This window comes from Triticum aestivum, chromosome 7B, assembly GCF_018294505.1.
Source record: "Triticum aestivum cultivar Chinese Spring chromosome 7B, IWGSC CS RefSeq v2.1, whole genome shotgun sequence".
NCBI lineage: Eukaryota > Viridiplantae > Streptophyta > Magnoliopsida > Poales > Poaceae > Triticum > Triticum aestivum.
The window spans coordinates 387,874,649-387,899,902 of NC_057813.1; the positions used below are offsets into that span (position 1 = coordinate 387,874,649).

Below are 25,254 nucleotides of genomic sequence, written 5' to 3' on the forward strand. Positions count from 1 at the left end.
ACTCCAAGTCTCCCGGATCATATTCTTCCAAAAAATCACGCTGCCAAAGGTTTCATTCCGTTTGGACTCCGTTTGATATTCCTTTTCCTCGAAATACTAAAACAGGCAATAAAACAGTAATATGGGCTAGGCCTCTGGTTAATAGGTTAGTCCCAAACATAATATAAAAGTGTATAATAAAGCCCATAATCATTCAAAACAGATAATAAAATAGCATGAATGCTTCATAAATTATAGATACGTTGGAGACGTATCAGCATCCCCAAGCTTAATTCCTACTCGTCCTCGAGTAGGTAAATGATAAAAGAAAGAATTTATGAAGTGTGAATGCTAGAAGGTGCACAAGTTTGATCAATGATAATTTCAATCACCTTTTCTAGCATGATAATATGTCATAACAGTAGTTCATCTCATAAAATTTCTCACGATAAAGTAACAAGCAATTCACATGTCAAAGCATAGACCATAAACTTTCTTGAAAACTAGCAAACTTCATTCTCAGTCATCAAACAATTGCAATTCATCTTATTTTCAGAAATAACAAACTCCACATACTCAACTATCATATAGTCTTCTACAATTGCTAACACTCACGCAATACTAATGGTTACGGAGTTTTAATCGGACACTGAGAAAGATAGGGGCTTATAGTGTTGCCTCCCAACGTATTCACCTTTGGGTGATGTCAACAATAATAGTTCATGCTAACTTACATCCAATTGGATATGTATATCAAGATCCCAACACGAGGTGTTTGCCAAAGGATAAAATGAAAAAGGGAAAGGTGAAGATCACCTTGACTCTTGCATAAAAGTAAAAGACATAAAGTAAAAGATAGGCCCTTCACAGAGGGAAGCAGAGGTTGTCATGCGCTTTTAGGGTTGGATGCACAAAATCTTAATGTGAATGAACACCACTTTATATTGCCAATTGTATATGGACCTTTATTATGCAGTCCGTCCCTTTTATTGCTTCCATAACAAGAGATCATATAAAGCTATTTTCTTCACACCAAAAGATCATACATATTTAGAGAGCAATTTTTATTGCTTGCACCGATGACAACTTACTTGAAGGATCTTAATCAATCCATAGGTAGGTATGGTGGACTCTCATGGCAAAACTGGGTTTAAGGGTATTTGGAAGCACAAGTAGTATCTCTACTTGGTGCAAGGAATTTTGGCTAGCATGAGGGGGAAAGGCAAGCTCAACTTGTTTGAATGATCCATGACAATATACTTTAACTGAGATGTCGGAAAACATAAACCATTACGTTGTCTTCCTTGTCCAACATCAACTCTTTAGCATGTCATACTTAATGAGTGCTCCCAGTTATAAAAGATGTCTAGGATAGTGTATTTATATGTGAAATCTCTCTTCCTTCAATATTCTTTCATGAATTGTTCAAATGACCAATACAATGCTTGCTAACCTTCAATAAATTTACAACCTCTACTTCTTAGACGTGAAGTCATTACTCCCCATGGGACAAGCAAATGAAACATATATAATTTCAGATTTATGACAATCAACTCATTCAATAATTTACTCATACGATATAAGTGAAGCACACGAGTAAATGACAAACTACTCCAAAAAGACAAAAGTGAAGATCAATGAGTAGCTAAATAATTATGCAACTATGTGAAGACTCTCTCTCATTAAAGAATTTCAGATCTTGATATTGTATTCAAACAGCAAGCAAAACAAAATAAAATGACATTGCAAGGATAGCACGACTCATGTGAAGAAGCAAAAACTTAGGCTCAACTGATACTAACCGATAATTGTTGGAGAAGAAAGGTGGGATGCCCACCGGGTCATCCCCAAGCTTAGATGCTTGAGACTTCTTGAAATATTATCTTGGGGTGCCTTGGGCATCCCCAAGCTTGAACTTTTGTGTCTACTTAATTCCACTCATATCATGGTTTATCTTTTTATCAAAAGCTTCATCCACACCAAACTCAACAAGAACTCGTGAGATAGGTTAGTATAAACCAATGCAAAACCTTATCATTTTCTACTATAACAAATCATTAAAATTATTATTCAACATTGCATACTAAATTCCTCTGCATATTTAATACTCCTATCCTCAAATAGAATCATTAAACAAGCAAACATATGCAAACAATGCAACCATAACAGCAATCTGCCAAAACAGTATAGTCTGTAAAGAATGCAAGATTCATCATACTTCCCTAACTCAAAAAATTATGAAATAAAATTCCCACCGTAGTAAATTTATCAGAGCTCATCATTCAAAAGGTTTCAATATTATATAATGCTCTGAATTTTCTAGGGAATTTTTGCAACAGCGGTAATTTTTCTGTTTTCAAACAGCAACATGTATACTAGCAAAATAAGCATGGCAAAGGCTATCCTTGACATTTCTATTGAAACTAAAGATGCAAAACATTATTCTAAATAACAGAAAGCAAATAGTAACAAAAGAAAATGATGCTCCAAGCAAAACACATACCATGTGGTGAATAAAAATATAGCTCCAAGTAAAATTACCGATGAACGAAGACGAAAGAGGGGATGCCATCCGGGGCATCCCCAAGCTTAGGCTCTTGGTTGTCCTTGAATATTACCTTGGGGTGCCTTGGGCATCCCCAAGCTTGGGCTCTTGCCACTCCTTATTCCATAGTCCATCGAATCCTTACCCACAACTTGAAAACTTCACAACACAAAACTAAACAGAAAACTCGTAAGCTCCATTAGTATAAGAAAATAAAACCACCACTTAGGTACTGTAATGAACTCATTCTAAATTTATATTGGTGTAATATCTACTGTACTCTAACTTATCTATGGTTCATACCACTTAATACTAGCCATAGATGCATCAAAATAAGCAAACAACACATAGAAAACAGAATCTGTCAAAAACAGAACAGTCTGTAGTAATCTGTATCAAACATATACTTATGGAACTACAAAAATCCTACCACATTAGGAAGTCCTAAGCAATTTGTGTATCAATCCATATCAAAAAGAATAAGATCAGAAGCACGTTTCCGTGAATTAACAAAACTAATTTACTGGGTGCAAAAGTTTCTGATTTTCAGCAGGATCAACACAACTATCACCGGTAAGCTATCCTAAAGGTCTTACTTGGCACTTTATTGAAACAAAAGCTATAAAACATGATTACTACAGTAGCATAATCATGTGGAAACACAAAAACAGTAAGGATAAATATTGGGTTGTCTCCCAACAAGCACTTTTCTTTAATGCCTTTCTAGCTAGGCATGATGATGGCAATGATGCTCACATAAAAGATAAGAATTGAAACATAACGGGAGCATCATGAAGCATATGACTAGCACATTTAAGTCTAACCCACTTCCTATGCATAGGGATTTTGTGAGCAAACAACTTATGGGAACAATAATCAACAAGCATAGGAAGGAAAAGCAAGCATAACTTCAAAACTTTAAGCACATAGAGAGGAAACTTGATATTATTGCAATTCCTACAAGCATATGTTCCTCCCTCATAATAATTTTCAGTAGCATCATGAATGAATTCAACAATATAACCAACACCTAAAGCATTATTTTCATGATCTACAAGCATAGAAAGTTTACTACTCTCCACATAAGCAAATTTCTTCTCATGAATAGTAGTGGGAGCAAACTCAACAAAATAATTATCATGTGAGGCATAATCCAATTGAAAACTAAAATCATGATGACAAGTTTCATGGTTATAATTATTCCTAATAGCATACAAGTCATCACAATAATCATCATAGATAGCAACTTTGTTCTCATAATCAATTGGAACCTCTTCCGAAATAGTGGAATCATCACTAAATAAAGTTGACACTCTTCCAAATCCACTTTCATGTTCATCACAATAAGATTCAACATCCTCCAAAATAGTGGGATCACTACTTTCTAAAGTTTACACTCTTCCAAACCCACTTTCATCAATATAATCATCATAAATAGGAGGCATGCTATCATCAAAATAAATATTCTCATCAAAACTTCGGGGGACAAAAAATATCATATTCATCAAACATAGCTTCCCCAAGCTTGTGGCTTTGCATATCATTAGCATCATGGATATTCAAGGAATTCATACTAACAACATTGCAATCATGCTCATCACACAAAGATTTAGTACTAAGCATTTTGATGTGTTCTTCTTCTAGAACTTGAACACAATTTTCCTTTCCATCATACTCACGAAAGATATTAAAAAGACGAAGCGTATGAGACAAACTCATTTCCATTTTTTTTGTAATTTTCTTTTATAAACTAAACTAGTGATAAAACAAGAAACAAAAAGATTCGATTGCAAGATCTAAAGATATACCTTCAAGCACTCACCTCCCCGGCAATGGCGCCAGAAAAGAGCTTGATGTATACTACACAACCTTCTTCTTGTAGACGTTGTTGGGCCTGCAAGTGCACAGGTTTATAGGACAGTAGCAAATTTCCCTCAAGTGGATGACCTATGGTTTATCAATCCGTAGGAGGCGTAGGATGAAGATGGTCTCTCTCAAACAACCCTGCAACCAAATAACAAAGAGTCTCTTGTGTCCCCAACACACCCAATACAATGGTAAATTGTATAGGTGCACTAGTTTGGCGAAGAGATGGTGATACAAGTGCAATATGGATGGTAGATAAAGGTATTTGTAATATGAAAATATAAAAACAGCAAGGTAACTAATGATAAAAGTGAGCGTAAACGGTATTGCAATGGTAGGAAACAAGGCATAGGGTTCATACTTTCACTAGTGCAAGTTCTCTCAACAATAATAACATAGATAGATCATATAACAATCCCTCAACATGCAACAAAGAGTCACTCCAAAGCCACTAATAGCGGGGAACAAACATAGAGATTATGATAGGGTACGAAACCACCTCAAAGTTATTCTTTCGGATCAATCCATTAAAGAGTTCATACTAGAATAACACCTTAAGACACAAATCAACCAAAACCCTAATGTCACCTAGATACTCCATTGTCACCTCAAGTATCCGTGGACATGATTATATGATATGCATCACACAATCTCAGATTCATCCAACCAACACAAAGTACTTCAAAGAGTGCCCCAAAGTTTCTACCGGAGAGTCAAGAAAACGTGTGCCAACCCACCCCTATGCATAGGTTCATGCGCGGAACCCGCAAGTTGGTCACCAAAACATACATAAAGTGGCACGTGATATCCCATTGTCACCACAGATAAACACGGCAAGACATACATCAAGTGTTCTCAAATAAAGACTCAATCCGATAATATAACTTCAAGAGGGAAACTCAATTCATCACAAGAGAGTAGAGGGGGAGAAACATCATAAGATCCAACTATAACAACAATGATCGCGATACATCAAGATCGTGCCATAGAGAGAACACAAGAGAGAGAGATCAAACACATAGCTACTGGTACATACCCTCAGCCCCGAGGGTGAACTACTCCCTCCTCGTCATGGATAGCGCCGGGATGATGAAGATGGCCACCGGTGATGGGTTCCCCCTCCAGCAGGGTGCCGGAACGGACTCCCGGGAGGTTTTTGGTGGCTATAGAGGCTTGCGGCGGCAGAACTCCCGATCTATCTTAATATTCGATGGTTTTAGGGTACGTAGGCTTATATAGGTGAAAGTAGTTGGTCGGGAGGTGCTCGAGGGGCCCACGAGATAGGGGGCACACCAAGTAGGGGGGCGCCCTCCTATCTCGTGGCCTCCTCGAGGATCTTCTGACGTGAACTCCAAGTCTCCCGGATCATATTCTTCCAAAAAATCACGCCGCCAAAGGTTTCATTCCGTTTGGACTCTGTTTGATATTCCTTTTCCTCAAAATACTGAAACAGGCAATAAAACAACAATATGGGCTGGGCCTCCGGTTAATAGGTTAGTCCCAAAAGTAATATAACAGTGTATAATAAAGCCCATAATCATTCAAAAGAGATAATAAAATAGCATGAATGCTTCATAAATTATAGATACGTTGAGAGACGTATCATTAGACATTGAAGACAATGTAATGATTTATGTTTGTTCATATTCACATAGAAGTTATATTGTCATAGATCCTTCAACATGTGGTGCTTGCCCCCTATCTTTGCTAGCCAAAAATTCCGCACCAAGTAGAAATACTACTCATGCATCCAAAAACCCCTTAAACCCAAATCTTGTTTTGAGAGTCCACCATACCTACCTAAGGATTGAGCAAGATCCTTCAATTAAGTTGTCATCGGTGCAAAAAGGCAATAAAAATTGCTTCTAAAAGTGTTAGATCATTTAGTGTAAGAGAAAATTGAGCGTTGTACGAACTTGTGATGGCAAGGTTGCTATCGTAAGGGGCAATATAACGTGACGTTCTTTTGCACTAAGGGGTTGAGCATACAAACAAATAAGCGCTTGGCAACCTCTGCTTCCCTCTGCAAAGGGCCTATCTTTTACTTTTCAGTATTTACTTTTATGCAACGAGTCAAAGTCTCTCTCTCCATTCCTTTTTATTTTTATCTTTTGGCAAGCATCATGTGATGAGGAAAGATCTAGGCACATATATCCAGTTGGATATGGGTAGCATGAGTTATTATTCTTGACATCAGCCAAAGGTGAATACATTGGGAGGCGAAATTATAAGCCCCTATCTTTCTATGTGTCCGGTTGAAACGTTTTGCTCATGTGTATGTGGTGAGTATTAGCAACCATAGAAGACTATATGGTGGTTGAGTATGTGGATCTCTTACTTAGACTCTGTTGATTAAGTTGTATTGCAATTGCTTGGTGACTGAGAACATAGGTTGTTGAGTTTCAAGAGAATTCATTGTTTGAACCTTAACATGTGAATTGGTTGCTACTATAACATGCGGATTTTTATAAGAAAGAATTGTTGTTATGATGCTAGGAAAAGTGATTGAAATTATCATTGATCAAACTTATGCACTTTGCTAGCATTCACACTTCATAAATTATTTCTTTTATCATTTACCTACTCGAGGACGAGTAGGAATTAAGCTTGGGGATGTTGATATGTCTCCAATGTATCTATAATTTATGAAGTATTCATGCTATTTTATTATCATTCTCAGATGTTTTACAATCATTTATAGCAACTTTATATCATTTTTTAGGACTAACATATTAACCCAGTGCCCAGTGCCAGTTGCTGTTTTTTGCTTGTTTTTTACATCACAGGAAATCATTATCAAACGGAGTCCAAATGCAACTAAACTCCTGGAGGATTTTTTGGGCCAAAAGAAAGCCAGTGGGCCAAGGAAGCACCTGGGGGGCTGCTCGAGGGGAGAAACACTCACCAGGGCGCGCTAGGAGGTCCAGGCGCGCCCTGGTGGGTGCTGCCCACCACGGGTACCTCCCCGGACCGCCTCTTTACCCTATAAAATCTCAAATATTCCAAAACCCTTCGGGGTAGCCCTAGATCAGAAGTACCGCCGCTGCAAGGCCTCTGTATCCATGAGATCCAATCTAGACCTCGTTCTGGCACCCTGCCGGAGGGGGGAATCATCACTGGTGGCCATCTTCATCATCCCGGCGGCCGCCACGATAAGGAGGGAGTAGTCCACCCTCGAGGCTGAGGGTTTGTACCAGTATCTATGTGTTTAATCTCTCTCTCTCTCTCTCTCTCGTATTCTTGAGATGTCACGATCTTGATGTATCGTGGGCTTTGTTAATATAGTCGGGTCATGTGGTGTTTCCCCCTCTCTATCTTGTTGTGATGAACTGAGTTTTTCCCTTTGAGATTTCATTGTTATCGGATTGAATACTTTTATGGATTTGTGAACACTTGATATAAGTCTTGCAATTGAATACTCGTGGTGACAATAGGGTATCATATTGATTCACTTGATATATGTTTTGGCACTCAACTCGCGGATTCCCGCGGTGACATTGGGGTAATCCATGCATATGGGTTGATGCACGTTCTCGTCTTTTGTTTCTCCGGTAGAAATCTTGGGGCACTCTTTGAAGTTCTTTGTGTTGGATTGAGTATTATGAATATGAATTTGCTTTGGTGTTATTTTAGTATGAACTCTAGGATAGATCAAATGGAAAGAATAGCTTTGTGTTATTTTAGTACGAACTCTGGAATAGATCGAATGGAAAGAATAGCTTTGAGGTGGTTTCGTACCCTACAAACAATTTATTCTTATGTTCTCCACTAGATAGGAACTTTGGAGTGATTCTTTCATCTCACTTTGAGGGATGGCTATATGATCCAATTATATTACCACTATTGAGAGATTGCACTAGCGAAAGTACGGATCCTAGGCCTTGTTTTCAAGCATTGCAATACCGTTTTGTGCCCATTTACTATTTGCTACCTAGATGTTTTTATTTATTCAGGTTATAAAAATATATTTCTACCTTCCATATACACTTTTATCACCATCTCTTCGCCGAACTAGTGTACCTATACAATTGGCCATTGTATTGGGTGTGTTGGGGACACAAGAGAGTTCTTGTATTTGGTTGCAGGCTCGTTTGAGAGATACTATTTTTATCCTACGCCTCCCACGGATTGATAAACCTTAGGTCATTGCTACCTCTTGAGCTTGCGTTGGTTTTCCCTTGAAGAGGAAAGGGTGATGCAGCAAAGTAGCGTAAGTATTTCCCTCAGTTTTGATAACCAAGGTATAAATCCAGTAGGAGACGACGCACAAGTCACCGAATACCTGCACAAACAATCAAGAACTTGCAACCAACACGAAAAAGGGGTTGTCAATCCCTTCACAGTCACTCGCAAAAGTGAGATCTGATAGAGATAGTAAAGTAAATATTTTTGGTATTTTTATTGTATAGATTGGAAAGTAAAGATTGCAAAAATAGTAAACGAGATTCAACAATATGGAAAAGAGACTTTAATATAATAATGGAAAAGAGACCCAGGGGCCATAGGTTTCACTAGTGTCTTCTCTCGAGATAGCATGTATTACGGTGGGTGAAAAAATTATTGTCGAGCAATTTAAAACAAAACAGAAGCTAGCCAACTCACCTCCAGGAGGCTCCCTCGATTTGCATCTTCGTTGGCCGTCGGATCTGTTTTCTAGCGCGTGTGTGCCATTGGATCTTCACAACGGTTAAAACTAATTTTCACCTCACGGTCGTTTTCATTGTCCAATGACGGGTGGGCTCGCGCGGCGTGCTGGTTGGCTGGGTTGCATGCTTTCGCGTGCAGGGCATTTTTGCCCAATCCGCACCGCACGCTCCGGACCCAATCCCCCGTCTCCCCAGGCCCCAGTCCCCACCGGACAAACCCTAGCCTCACATCCCACACTCCTCCCTCCTCCTCCTTCCTCATTAGCCGCTGCTGCCGTTCTGCCTCCCTCCTTTCTGTCCTACAACCATGCCGTCGGGGGGAAGCCGCTGTCCGTGGCGCCATACCGCTGCTGGGGTGCTGCGCACACTTCGTTCCCCACAGCCCCTCCCTCATCCTCGGTCATCACCGCCGCTGCCTGCTACTCCCCTCCACCACCGTTGCTGCTTCTGGGTCGAATCTGGCGTTGGTGGGTCAGAGCTCGAGCTAGAGGCCGAGATGGGGAAGGTCAAAAAAGGAGACCGGATGGAGGTGCTCGAGGACGAGGAAGCTGGAGATGGTGAGATCCCTCTCCCCATATATATTCTCTTAGTTTTTCCTCTTCAAACCTTCATTGATGGTCTCTCTCCCTCAGCACAACTAGCTTCACTGGCCATCCGGTGGTTGGAGCACGGGGCAACGCTCCAGTTGCAATGGGGTGGAGCTGCGCAGGAGGGGAAGGAGGCTCGCGACAGGGAGCCGGGCCAGGGAGGAGGCAAGGTCTGTGTTGCCCCATGTTTTTTCTCTTCGCATTTTTCTCCTACCATGCATCTGTTTGTTGCCAGAGTGGATCCATGCCACCAAATTCTTGGATAAATAATGACTGCCAAGATATGGATGCTAACATGTGAGTTCATTATTTGGAAAAAATATAATCATTATATATGTATTGCCAACAATTTTTATGTTTGAAGCAACCAATTTTGTGAAAAGAGTAGAGAGAAAGATACATGTGCAATTTCCTTGATGTTACAGCAGATGGATACTTGATCTTTAAACATAAGCACAGATGAATAGGTAAATTCGGGGAAAGACCAATGAAATAGTTGTATGTCTGTCAAGGGAATCTGATTGTACCCAAATGTGATAGACCCACTCTTCGACAGCTTGAATTCGAAGTTGTAGTGGCTGAACAAGACTAGGATCATGTTTATGATGCATTTTCCATCGATACAGAGGTATGAATCATATGGTTGACATTGGTAAAACTCTCAGTGAGCGCCCTACCTCCTGAATTAATAGTGAGAAGCCGTATATTACTTTTAGGTGTAAACAAATAGTAAAAGATGAGGTAGCCGTCTCCTACTGAATTAGTAGTGAGAAGCCTACCAGCTGAATTTTATTCTTACATGATATATGATATGAAGTATTATTTATATTTACTATTTAGGATGTATGCATATATGTCACTGGCTAGCATGATACTGTCAGCGAAAGCTGTAGTACTTTTTATGGTCGACGGTGGCATGTCGCTCCAAGCCACACTGCTTTCCATCGATGCCGACAACCACAATAGGGGTGGATCCAGCCGCCAAGAGGCACAGCGGTGGCCAACGGCGGTGCCTGCTCCCAAGCTAGGTTCAGAGTAACTATTGCTATAAAAATTATTTTAGCTGTTGATTTTTTGTTGTTGAATAACAAGTAGTTTATTGCATTCGTAAAACTGATATATATTTTCCAGGAAGTGTTTTTTGTTGTTGTTGAATAACAAGTAGTTTCTTGATCATTGGTCAAATTGATATATATTTCCAGGGAATTACGTGGTTTTGGGTTTGTGAAATTCCACCACCCTGAGGATGCTGCATATGCTAACCAAGAAATGAATCATCAAGTTATTTGCGGTCGAGAGATTACAATAGTTTTTGCCAAGGAGAATAGAAAAACCCCACAAGAAATGCGCTTCAGAACAAGATCAAGGTACATACGTACTGTTTTTTACTTAGGCATTAGGTAGGGTAGTAAATATCAAATCTAAAATAACCAAAGGATATATTTTTGCCTCTGCTGATATAGTGGTAGGCATATGGATGGAAACTACAGAAGAAGTTAGTCGCTGTCAAGATCCCCAAGGTCTCGTTACCCCTGTAAGTATAAAGCAGTTCATGTAATTCATATCTTATAGCCTTTCGTCTGATTTTTAAATATTATCTCTTTACTCACAGCTTATTCACCTGAACCTTCTCCAGTTAGACGGCATTCCAGGTTTGATCTAGATGCTCTTCTAAATATAGATATGATTAACATGTTAACTTTCATTAGTTTGATTTATACTGCACTGGCTACAGTATTCCAGAACTCTAATATTTGTGTAGAGCTAGCTTTGTTTATCAAATGCTCAAGTTAGTATGCATTGGTTAACAATGGCAGGGTCATTGTGGTGCCTGTTGGGCCTTTGGTGTTGTGGAGTGTCTGCAAGATTGTTTCTGCATTCCTAACGGCATGGTGAGTGCATATGGACGATCTGTCTACTCTCTGGTCTATTTTTAAATAGACATGTTGGCCTTTTCTTACATAATCAGCCTGTTGTTTCTATTCCTCGTAGGACATTTCACTTTCCGTCAATAAGCATTTATCTCTATGTTAACTTGGTGTAAGGTAGTCTTGACGATGTGTTGAGGCGGTCTGCTCAGTGTAAGAACAAATAGTTGGCCACTCCCATTTGTATCTCATTTCGTAATCATCGCAAGCTATGCCTATGTAAATATCTAAATATTTTTGCTGTTTTTTTCTCCTCCTTAAATCAATATTTTCTTTTGATTTGTAGGACCGTTAGTAAGGTTGCTCATCGACAAGCGAAAGAGCTTTGTGCATTCTTGCATGACTAAGGAAGAAATTTGTTATTTGAAGTATGCACTACAGATATTGCAAGGTATTTCTGTTACCAGATTCATATTTTTTGGGACCTATGTACAGATAATAATTCTTAGCTGCAATTATTTTTGTCCTAAATAGTGGTTCCTTGGAAAGCAGTTTAATTTCTTGCATTGATTCCTCATGCTATAAACCACACCTTTCCTATTTTGTTAAAGAAGTAAATTCATTCCTAAACTTACACCACCAGTCAGCCTAGCCACTAGGCCAGGCCATTCAAGCAAACTCGCTGCCACTATAGTTTAGTTATTAACTATGCCTGTGACTAATTCTAATCAACAAGACAAAAAACTATCCGAGGAATCAAAGGCACGCATCTGACCTGAGGTACACACACCAATTGAAATAAGAGGTGATAATGTTATCATATAGCTATACTCGATTTATTATTAACTTAACAACCAACCTGGACGGTAAAAATTTACTTCACTTGGGTAGCAGGAGTTGGACACCGAAAGCTTGTTCAATCATTTTAAAATATTTATCTTTGTTGTTCCGCTTAGCTACACCATCCTTAAGTGTTTTTTTATAGAATCTATAAAAACAAAGTGCTTTGCTTCTTTCCTTGCTGGGTTCAAGGTTCCAGGACGATGTTCTGAGAGTCCAGTTTCTTTTTTTTAGATTTTTTAGTAGCAGAGATGTGTAGAATATGGATAGCTGAATTGGTGTTTAGGCGTTTTTGTGCAGGACTGCTACTTGCTCGATTAGTTAGATGAACTGGTGTTTAGAGATTTCAATGCGGAGTGATGTTTCAGTGTTTATAAAAAAATTCGTTAGTACAACATGAGATTACAAAAGACTATTAAAAGAGGTCATACTAGCATAATCTAAGACCAGTTCCAAATTACCCAGTGAGACTTATTCCATTTGTTTATCCTTTTGTCCTTTTAATCAAGAACAATGTTTAGAGCTTACATGGTTGTCGAAATTTAGTTCTGTAAAAGAGGAATATTGATATCATGCAATGATCACTGCAGATTAGGATAGTTATAGAGTTCTTCCTCAGTTTTCATTGAGCAAAGATTGAATCTGTATGATTTGTTCTAATACCAAGTAAATCATGGTCTGCATTGTGTTAGTTTTCCTACTGAGTTTTTTTTGGCTATTTTCGTTTAAATTGGTAGTTGATGTGATTTATGTACTCTGTATAGTGATGAGTATACCATTTAACATGTGCATGATGTTAAAATTGCGTGAATCTAAGGGCCTACTTGCTTCATAATCTGTAGCTAAGTTATTTTAGGATTTTTTTGTGTGTGCGATCTTTACCTGTTGTCAAATTCAATTTCACCTCACGGTCAGTTTTAGCAGTCCAGTGCTGGTGGGCTCACGCCACGTGTTTATTGGCTGGGTTAATTGATCTGGCGTGGAAAAGACTTTTGCCCAATCCCCGCGCGCGCTCCGCTCCAAATCCTTGTCGCGGGGTTGCTGCGCCAAAGCACACACCCGCACCAATCCTAGCTGCCACACCTCTCCTTTCTCCCTCGCTTGACACCATAGGCGCCGCATCCCCTCCCTCCTTCCTGCTCGTCTTGATAGCCACCGGCCGCTGCATCCTGCTACCTCTTGAGCACTGTGTTGGATATCCCCGAAGAGGAGAGGATGATGTAGTAAAGTAGCGTAAGTATTTCCCTTAGTTTTTGAGAACCAATGTATCAATCCAGTAGGAGACCACGCACAAGTCCCTCGTACCTATACAAAACGATAGCAACTCGCAACCAATGCTTAGGGGTTGTCAATCCCTTCACGGTCACTTACGAGAGTGAGATCTGATAGAGATAATATTTTTGGTATTTTTGATAGATAGATGCAAAGTAAAAAGTAAAAACAAAGCAAGTAAATAAAGTGATATAGATTGATATAATGAGAATAGACCCGGGGGCCATAGGTTTCACTAGTGGCTTCTCTCAAGAGCATAAGTATTCTACGGTGGGTGAACAAATTACTGTTGAGCAGTTGATAGAATTGAGCATAGTTATGAGTATATCTAGGCAATGATCATGTATATAGGCATCACGTCCAAAACAAGTAGATAGAAATGATTCTGCATCTACTACTATTACTCCACTCATCGACCTCTATCCAGCATGCATCTAGAGTATTAAGTAAAAACAGAGTAACGCCGTAAGCAAGATGACATGATGTAGAGGGATAAATTCATGCAATATGATAAAAAAACCCATCTTGTTATCCTCGATGGCAACAATACAATACATGCCTTGCAACTCTTTCTGTCACTGAGTAAGGACACCGCAAGATTGAACCCAAAGCTAAGCACTTCTCCCATTGCAAGAACTACCAATCCAGTTGGCCAAATAAAAAAGATAATTCGAAGAGACTTGCAAAGATAACTCAATCATACATAAAAGAATTCAGAGAAGAATCAAATATTTTCCATAGATAATACTGGATCATAAACCCACAATTCATCGGTCTCAACAAACACACCGCAAAAAGAAGATTACATCGAATAGATCTCCATGAGAGAGGGGGAGAACATTGTATTGAGATCCAAAAAGAGAGAAGAAGCCATCTAGCTACTAGCTATGGACCCGAAGGTCTGAAGTAAACTACTCACACTTCATTGGAGGGGCTATGGTGATGATGTAGAAGCCCTCCATGGTGGATGCCCCCTCCGGCAGAGCTCCGGAACAGGCCCCAAGATGGGATCTCATGGATACAGAAGGTTGCGGCGGTGGAATTAGGTTTTTGGCTCCTGTTCTGATCGTTCGGGGATACATAGGTATATATAGGAGGAAGGAGTACGTCAGTGGAGCTCCGAGGGGCCCACGAGGTAGGGGGGCGCGCCTAGGGGGGGCGCGCCCTCCACCCTCGTGACCTCCTCAGGCACTACTTGGAGTAGGGTCCAAGTCTCCTGGGTCACGTTCGGTTGGAAAATCACGATCCCGAAGGTTTCATTCCGTTTGGACTCCGTTTGATATTCTGTTTCTTTGAAATACTGAAAAAGGCAAAAAAAAAACAGCAATTCTGGGCTGGGCCTCCAGTTAATAGGTTAGTCCCAAAAGTAATATAAAAGTGGAAAATAAAGCCCAATATAGTCCAAAACAGTAGATAAAGTAGCATGGAGCAATCAAAAATTATAGATACGTTGGAGACGTATCAGGCATCCCCAAGCTTAATTCCCGCTCGTCCTCGAGTAGGTAAATGATAAAAAAGAATTTTTGATGCGGAGTGATACTTTGGCATAATTTCAATGTAAATCTTCTTAATTGTGATATAAATATTCAGATCCGAAAGATTCAAGACAAAAGTTCATATTGACACAAAAATAATAATACTTCAAGCATACTAATCAAAGCAATCATATCTTCTCAAAATAACATGGCAAAAGAAAGTTCATCCCTACAAAATCATATAGTTAGGCTATGCTTCATTTTCGTCACACAAAGATATTCTCAACTTCTATACCCCCGATGACAAGCCAAGCAATTGTTTCATACTTAAATAATCTCAAACTTTTTCAACCTTCACGCAATACATGAGCGTGAGCCATGGATATAGCACTATGGGTGGAATAGAATATGATGATGGGGATTGTGTGGAGAAGACAAAAAGGAGAAAGTCTCACATTGACGAGGCTAATCAATGGACTATGGAGATGCCCATCAATTGATGTCAACATGAGGAGTAGGGATTGCCATGCAACGGATGCACTAGATCTATGAATGCTCAACAAAAGAAAACTAGTGGGTGTGCATCCAACTTGCTTGCTCACGAAGACCTAGGGCATTTGAGGAAGCCCATCGTAGGAATATACAAGCCAAGCTCTATAATGAAAAATTCCCACTAGTATAAAAAGGACAACTTATGAGACTCGCTACATGAGGAACAAGGTGCTACTTTGAAGCACAATATATGAGACTCACTACATGAAGAACAAGGTGGTACTTTGAAGCACAAGTGTGGAAAAAGAGATAGTAGCATTGCTCTTTTTATTTTCTTTTTTTGGGACATTCTTTTTTTTGGCCTTTCCCTTTTTTTTATTTGGGCAATGCTCTAATAATGATGATCATCACACTTCTATTGATTACAACACAAGGATTACAACTCCAAACTTAGAACAAGATATGACTCTATATGAATGCCTCCGGTGGTGTACCGGGATGGTGCAATGAATCAAGAGTGACATGTATGGAAAATAATGCATGGTGGCTTTGCCACAAATACGATGTCAACTACAAGATCATGCAATGGAAATATGACAAAAGTAATGTATGTCATGATGATGATGGTGGAAGTTGCACGTCAATATATCTCAGAATGGCTATGGAAATGCCATGATAGGTAGGTATGGTGGCTGTTTTGAGGAAGATATAAGGAGGTTTATGTGTGATAGAGCGTATTGTATCACGGGGTTTGGATGCACCGGCAAAGTTTGCGCCGACTCTCAAGGTGAGAAAGGGCAATGCATGGTACCGAAGAGGCTAGCAAAGGTGGAAAGGTGAGAGTGCGTATAATCCATGGACTCAACATTAGTCAAAAGAACTCATATACTTATTGCAAAAATTTAGAAGTCATCAAAAATTCAAGTACTACGCGCATGCTCCTAGGGGGATAGATTGGCAGGAAAAGACCATCGCTCGTCCCCGACCGCCACTCATAAGGATGCACAAGCCAGGTACACTTCATGTTTCAAATTTGTTACACAACTTTAACCATACGTGCATGCTACGGGACTTGCAAACTTCAACACAAGTATTTCTCAAATTCATAATCACCCAACTAGCACGACTTTGATATTATCACCTCCATATCTCAAAACAATTATCAAGCATCAAACTTATCTTAGTATTCAATTCACTCAAAAGAAAGTTTCACATATCTTGAACACCAAGTATATTAACATTAAGCAAATTACCATGCTATTAAAGACTCTCAAAATAATCTAAGTGAATCATGAGAGATCAAATAGTTTCTTTAAAACAAATCCACCACCATGCTCTAAAAGATCTAAGTGAAGTACTAGAGCAAAAATTATCATGCTCAAAAGATATAAGTTAAGCACTATGAGCAAAACTATCAAGCTCAAAAGATATAAGTGAAGCACATAGAGCATTCTAAAAAATTCCAATTCATGTATGGCTCTCTCAAAAGGTGTGTACAGCAAGGATGATTGTGATAGACTAACAATCAAAGGCACTAATAATACAAGACGCTCCAAGCAAAACACATATCATGTTGGTGAATAAAAATATAGCTCCAAGTAAATTACCGATGGAAGTGGACGAAAGAGGGGATTCCCAAGCTTTGACTTTTTGGTGTCCTTGGATTATCTTGGGTCTGCCATGGGCATCCCCAAGCTTAGGATCTTGCCACTCCTTGTTCCATAATCCATCAAAGGAATTCACCCAAAACTTGAAAACTTCACAACACAAAACTCAACAGAAATCTCGTGAGCTCCGTTAGAGAAAGAAAACAAAAGACTACTTCAAGGTACTGTAATGAACTCATTATTTATTTATATTGGTGTTAAACCTACTGTATTCCAACTTCTCTATGGTTTATAAACTAATTTACTAGCCACAGATTCATCAAAATAAGCAAACAACACACGAAAAACAGAATCTGTCAAAAACAGAACAGTCTGTAGCAATCTGTAACTAACGCAAACTTCTGAAACTCTAAAAATTCTACCAAAACAGGAAGTCCTGGAAAATTTGTTTATTGATCAGCATAAAAAAGAATCAACGCAAAATCACTTTCCTGTGATTTATCATAACTAAATTCGTGCGCACAAAGTTTCTGTTTTTCAGCAGAATCAAATCAACTATCATCGTAGGTTATCCTATAGGTCCTACTTGGCACAAACACTAATTAAAACATAAAACCACATCCAAACAGAAGGTAGATGGATTATTTATTCCTAAACAGAAGGAAAAACAAAAAACACAAAATAAAATTGGGTTGCCTCCCAACAAGCGCTATCGTTTAACGCCCCTAGCTAGGCATAAAAGTAAGGATAGATCTAGGTCATGCCGTAATAATAAGATAGATCTTGAAAGCTCATCTCGTATTCCCTATGTTCGGCAGCAAGTTTCCTTTGAGGCAAGCAAAAATAATCAAAAGGGATAAATTTAGCGGGACAAAAATCCCCAAGATCAATCACGGGAGGAACGGGTTCCTCCCTTGGCCCTTCATAATGCACAACTATTTCATCACTGAAAGCATTCTTTTGGCAAAATCTTGTGAGCTTATACTCGAGAGAGTATCCTAGCTCATTATTTCTAAGGGCAAAATCATTATTAAGCTCGTTAATGCAATCAACTAAGACATTGATAGGGACCTTTTTTCTTAGGTTTTCATTGAAAGCGACATAGTTCGAAGATTGAAAACGTCTAATTTCCTCTTGATCATAGAGGATTGCTTCTATGGGCGGACGACCGGCGTCCACCCTATAGTGCGAAAAGATTTCTTTGGCTTCTCTTATGATAAATCTAAATTCATGAGCCAAAAAGATAGTAACAGCGCGCTTAATATAAGAGTGCTCAATATTAGAGAATTCTAAGAAAATTCTCTGTATGCAAGGGTGCATATGCATAAATTGTCTTTCAAGTTCAACCACAAGCATAGCCATAGCATCCGCAAGGCTACTAGTTCTATGAAGAATAGAACAGCCCATGGAAGGTAAAGCACCGGCACAAGTAAAGAAATCTTGAATAATGCCTTTGCCAATGATGTTACCACTGCCGATTCGAAACTTTTTGGTATGCAAGATAGGAGGTTCATCGGTCGGAGCCTCGGGATTTTCTGTATTATCATTGTTGTCCATATCGACGATAATCTCCCCAATTTCAGACATAGCGGCAGAAAAAGCAAGGCGGAAGAAAGCAAACAAAAGGGAAAGGAGGAGGAGATTGGGAAAGAGAGGGCAAATAAAACGGCAAGGGTGAAGTGGGGGAGAGAAAAACGAGAGGCAAATGACAAATAATGTAATACAAGAGATAGGGATTGCGATGGGTACTTGGTATGGTTGACTTGCTTGTGTGAGCCTCCCCGACAACGGTGCTAGAAATTCTTCTTGCTACCTCTTGAGCACTGCGTTGGATTTCCCCGAAGAGGAGAGGATGATGCAGTAAAGTAGCGTAAGTATTTCCCTCAGTTTTTGAGAACCAAGGTATCAATCCAGTAGGAGACCACGCACAAGTCCCTCGTACCTACACAAAACGATAGCAACTCGCAACCAACGCTTAGGGGTTGTCAATCCCTTCACGGTCACTTACGAGAGTGAGATCTGATAGAGATAATATTTTTGGTATTTTTGATAGATAGATGCAAAGTAAAAAGTAAAAACAAAGCAAGTAAATAAAGTGATATAGATTGATATAATGAGAATAGACCCGGGGGCCATACGTTTCACTAGTGGCTTCTCTCCAGAGCATAAGTATTCTACGGTGGGTGAACAAATTACTGTTGAGCAATTGATAGAATTGAGCATAGTTATGAGTATATTTAGGCAATGATCATGTATATAGGCATCACGTCCAAAACAAGTAGATCGAAATGATTCTGCATCTACTACTATTACTCCACTCATCGACCTCTATCCAGCATGCATCTAGAGTATTAAGTAAAAACAGAGTAACGCGGTAAGCAAGATGACATGATGTAGAGGGATAAATTCATGCAATATGATAAAAACCCCATCTTGTTATCCTCGATGGCAACAATACAATATGTGCCTTGCAACTCTTTCTGTCACTGAGTAAGGACACCGCAAGATTGAACCCAAAGCTAAGCACTTCTCCCATTGCAAGAACTACCAATCTAGTTGGCCAAACCAAAAAGATATTTCAAAGAGACTTGCAAAGATAACTCAATCATACATAAAAGAATTCAGAGAAGAATCAGATATTTTCCATAGATAATACTGGATCATAAACCCACAATTCATCGGTCTCAACAAACACACCGCAAAAAGAAGATTACATCGAATAGATCTCCACGAGAGAGGGGGAGAACATTGTATTGAGATCCAAAAAGAGAGAAGAAGCCATCTAGCTACTAGCTATGGACCCGAATGTCTGAAGTAAACTACTCACACTTCATCGGAGGGGCTATGGTGATGATGTAGAAGCCCTCCGTGGTGGATGCCCCCTCCAGCGGAGCTCCGGAACAGGCCCCAAGATGGGATCTCGTGGATACAGAAGGTTGCGGCGGTGGAATTAGGTTTTTGGCTCCTGTTCTGATCGTTCGGGGATACGTAGGTATATATAGGAGGAAGGAGAACGTCAGTGGAGCTCCGAGGGACCCACGAGGTAGGGGGCGCGCCCTCCACCCTCGTGACCTCCTCGGGCACTGCTTGGAGTAGGGTCCAAGTCTCTTGGGTCACGTTCGGTTGGAAAATCACGATCCCGAAGGTTTCATTCCGTTTGGACTTCGTTTGATATTCTGTTTCTTCGAAATACTGAAAAAGGCAAAAAACAACAATTCTGGGCTGGGTATTCCGTTTGGACTCCGTTTGGTATTACTTTTCTGCGAAACTCTAAAATAGGCAAAAGAATATAGAAACTGGCACTGGGCCCTTGGTTAATAGGTTAGTCCCAAAAATAATATAAAAGATCACATTAAAGCCCATTAAACATCCAAAACAGATAATATAATAGCATGGAACAATAAAAAATTATATATATGCTGGAGACGTATCAAGCATCCCCAAGCTTAATTCCTGCTCGTCCTCGAGTAGGTAAATGATAAAAACAGAATTTTTGATGTGGAATGCTGCCTAACATATTTATCAATGTAATTTTATTTATTGTGGATGAATTTTCAGATCCGAAAGATTCAAGACAGAAGTTTAATATTAACATAAAAAAATAATACTTCAAGCATACTAACAAAGCAATCGTGTCTTCTCAAAATAACATGGCCAAAGAAAGCTATCCCTACAAAATCATATAGTCTGGTTATGCTCTATCTTCATTACACAAAGTATTTAATCATGCACAACCCCGATGACAAGCCAAGAAATTGTTTCATACTTTTGATGTTCTCAAACTTTTTCAATCTTCACGCAATACATGAGCGTGAGCCATGGACATAGCACTATAGGTGGAATAGAATGGTGGTTGTGGAGAAGACAAAAAGGAGAATATAGTCTCACATAAACTAGGCGTATCAACGGTCTATGGAGATGCCCATAAATAGATATCAATGTGAGTGAGTAAGGATTGCCATGCAATGGATGCACTAGAGCTATAAGTGTATGAAAGCTCAAAAAGAAACTAAGTGGGTGTGCATCCAACTTGCTTGCTCACGAAGACCTAGGGCACTTTTGAGGAAGCCCATCATCAAAATATACAAGCCAAGTTCTATAATGAAAAAATCCCACTAGTATATGAAAGTGACAACATAGGACTCTCTATCATGAAGATCATGGTGCTACTTTGAAGCACAAGTGTGGAAAAAGGATAGTAGCATTGCCCCTTCTCTCTTTTTCTCTCATTTTTTATTTGGGCCTTTTCTATTTTTATGGCCTCTATTTTTTATTTTATTTTCATCCGGAGTCTCATCCCGACTTGTGGGGGAATCATAGTCTCCATCATCCTTTCCTCACCGGGACATTGCTCTAATAAGGAAGATCATCACACTTTTATTTACTTACAACTCAAGAATTACAACTCGATGCTTAGAAAAAAATATGACTCTATGTGAATGCCTCCGGCGGTGTACCAGGATGTGCAATGATTCAAGAGTGACATGTATGAAAAATTATGAACGTTGGCTTTGCCACAAATACGATGTCAACTACATGATCATACTAGGCAATATGACAATGATGGAGTGTGTCATAATAAACGGAACGGTGGAAAGTTGCATGGCAATATATATCTGAATGGCTATGGAAATGCCATAATAGGTAGGTATGGCGGCTGTTTTGAGGAAGGTATATGGTGGGTGTATGGTACCGGCGAAAGTTGCGCGGTACTAGAGAGGTTAGCAATGGTGGAAGGGTGAGAGTGCGTATAATCCATGGACTCAACATTAGTCATAAAGAACTCACATACTTATTGCAAAAATCTATTATTTATCTAAACGAAGTACTACGCGCATGCTCCTAGGGGGATAGACTGGTAGGAAAATACCATCGCTCGTCCCCGACCGCCACTCATAAGGAAGACAATCAATAAATAAATCATGATCCAACTTCATCACCTAACGGTTCACCATACGTGCATGCTACGGGAATCACAAACTTTAACACAAGTATCTCTCAAATTCACAACTACTCTACTAGCATGACTCTAATATCACCATCTTCATATCTCAAAACAATCATAAAGAATCAACTTCTCATAGTATTCAATGCACTTTATATGAAAGTTTTTACTATACCCATCTTGGATGCCCATCATATTAGGACTAATTTTATAACCAAAGCAAATTACCATGCTGTTCTAAAAGACTCTCAAAATAATATAAGTGAAGCATGATAGATCAACAATTTCTATAAAATAAAACCACCGTCGTGCTTTAAAAAGATATAAGTGAAGCACTAGAGCAATATTGTCTAGCTCAAAAGATATAAGTGAAGCACATAGAGCATTCTAATAAATTGTGATTCATGCATGTCTCTCCAAAAAGGTGTGTACAGCAAGGATGATTGTTGTAAATTAAAAAGCAAAGACTCAAATCATACAAGACGCTCCAAGCAAAACACATATCATGTGGTGAATAAAATATAGCCTCAAGTAAAGTTACCGATAGACGAAGGCGAAAGAGGGGATGCCTTCCGGGGCATCCCCAAGCTTAGGCTTTTGGTTGTCCTTGAATTTTACCTTGGGGTGCCTTGGTCACCCCCAAGCTTAGGCTCTTTCCACTCCTAATTCCAAAATCCATCAAATCTTTACCCAAAACTTGAAAACTTCACAACACAAAACTTCAACAGAAAATCTCATGAGCTCCGTTAGCATAAGAAAATAAACCACCACTTTAAGGTACTGTAATGAAGTCATTATTTATTTATATTGGTGTTAAACCTACTGTATTCCAACTTCTCTATTGTTCATACCCCCTGATGCTACTCATAGATTCATCAAAATAAGCAAACAACACACGAACAACAGAATCTGTCAAAAACAGAATAGTCTGTATCAATATGTAACTTTAGAATACTTATGTAGATCCAAAAATTCTGAAATAAATTGGTGGACGTGAAGAATTTGTCTATTAACCATATTCAAAAAGAATCAACATAAAATCACTCTTCTGTAAAAAATGAGAGCCATTCTCGTGAGTGCAAAAGTTTCTGTTTTTTACAGCAAGATCGCAAAGACTTCACCCAAGTCTTCCCAAAGGTTCTACTTGGCACAAACACTAATTAAAACATAAAAACACATATAAACAGAAGCTAGATAAATTATATATTACTAAACTGGATCAAAAAGCAAAGAACAAAAATAAATGGTTGCCTCCCAACAAGCGCTATCGTTTAACGCCCCTAGCTAGGAATAAAAACAAGAATAGATCTAGGTATTGGCATCTTTGGTAGGCAATCCATAAGTTTCCATAATAATAGATTCATAAGGAAATTTAATTTTTCTTCCTAGGAAAGTGTTCCATGCCCTTCCTTAAGGTAAATTGGTATCTAATATTTCCTTCTTTCACATCAGTAATTGCACTAATCATTCTAAGGAAAGGTCTACCAAGAATAATAGGACATGTAGGACTGCGATCTATATCAAGAACAATGAAATCTACGGGCACATAATTACTATTTGAAACAATAAGAACATCATTAATCCTTCCCATAGGTTTCTTGATGGTGGAATCCGCAAGATGCAAATTTAAAGAACAATCATCAAATTCGTGGAAACCTAGCACATCACACAAAGTTTTTGGAATCGTGGAAACACTAGCACCCAAATCACACAAAGCATAACAATCATAATATTTAATCTTAGTTTTAATAGTAGGTTCCCACTCATCATAAAGTTTTCTAGGGATAGAAACTTCTAGTTCAAGCTTTTCTTCATAAGATTGCATCAAAGCATCAACGATATGTTTAGTAAAAGCTTTATTTTGATTATATGCATGAGGAGAATTTAACACACATTGCAATAAGGAAATACAATTTATTAAAGAACAATTATCATAATTAAATCCCTTGAAATCCAAAATAGAGTGTTCATTGCTATTTAAAGTTTTGACCTCTTCAATCCCACCTTTAGCAATTTTTGCATCTAGATCTAAAAACTCCGAATCATTGGGACGCCTTTTAACTAAAGTTGACTCATCTCCATTCCCATCTTTATCAAGATTCATATTGGAAAACAAAGATTTGATAGGAGTCACATCAATCACTTTTAGATCTTCATCATTATTATGTAGATCTTCCGCTTTAGCGTCCATCTTATTAACTAAAGTGGCTTGCTTATCAGAAATTTGGCCTACTAATTTTTCAAGATGAGCAAACTGAGATTTCAAACCATAAAATTCCTTAGACATATCATCGAGCTCTTTATTCATGTACTCCATAAAACTTTTTTGTTCTTTAAGCTCGTTTCTGAAGAAATTATTATGCTCAAATTGCAAGGACATAAAACTTCTAACATTGTTTTCAATTTCTTCCAACCTCCTAAGTGGGGATCAATGCTTTTTGGCAGAGCCATCAAAGCCAACACACAAGCACACAAGAAGCAAGCGAGAAGAGACGAATGGAAGAGGGGCGAAGAAAAGGCAAAGGTTTTCAAAAATCGTTTCAGAAGTGGGGGAGAGGAAAACGAGAGGCGAATGGCAAATAATGTAATGCAAGGGAGAAGAGTTTATGATGGGTACTTGGCATGGCTTGACTTGGCGTAGATCTCCTCGGCAACGGCGCCAGAAATACTTCTTGCTACTCTTGAGCTTGTGTTGGTTTTCCCTTAAAGAGGAAAGGGTGATGCAGCAAGTAGCATAAGTATTTCCCTCAGTTTTGAGAACCAAGGTATCAATCCAGTAGGAGAGGATGCACAAGTCACCGAATACCTGCACAAACAATCAAGAATTTGCAACCAACGCGATAAGGGGGTTGTCAATCCCTTCACGGTCACTCGCAAAAGTGAGATCTGATAGATATAGTATAGTAAATATTTTTGGTATTTTTGTTGTATAGATTGGAAAGTAAAGATTGCAAAAATAGTAAACAAGATTCGACAATATGGAAAAGAGACTTTAATATAATGGAAAAGAGACCCGGGGGCCATAGGTTTCACTAGTGGCTTCTCTCGAGATAGCATGTATTACGGTGGGTGAACAAATTACTGCCGAGCAATTGATAGAAAAGCGCATAATTATGATGACATGTAAGGCAA

At 39.0% G+C, this 25,254-nt stretch overlaps 1 pseudogene; it reads left to right on the forward strand.

Moving 5' to 3' along the window:
- The first annotated feature begins 9,532 nt into the window (after positions 1 to 9,532).
- LOC123157983 (serine/arginine-rich SC35-like splicing factor SCL33) lies at positions 9,533 to 24,823 on the forward strand (annotated as a pseudogene).
- The last annotated feature ends 431 nt before the right edge of the window (positions 24,824 to 25,254 follow it).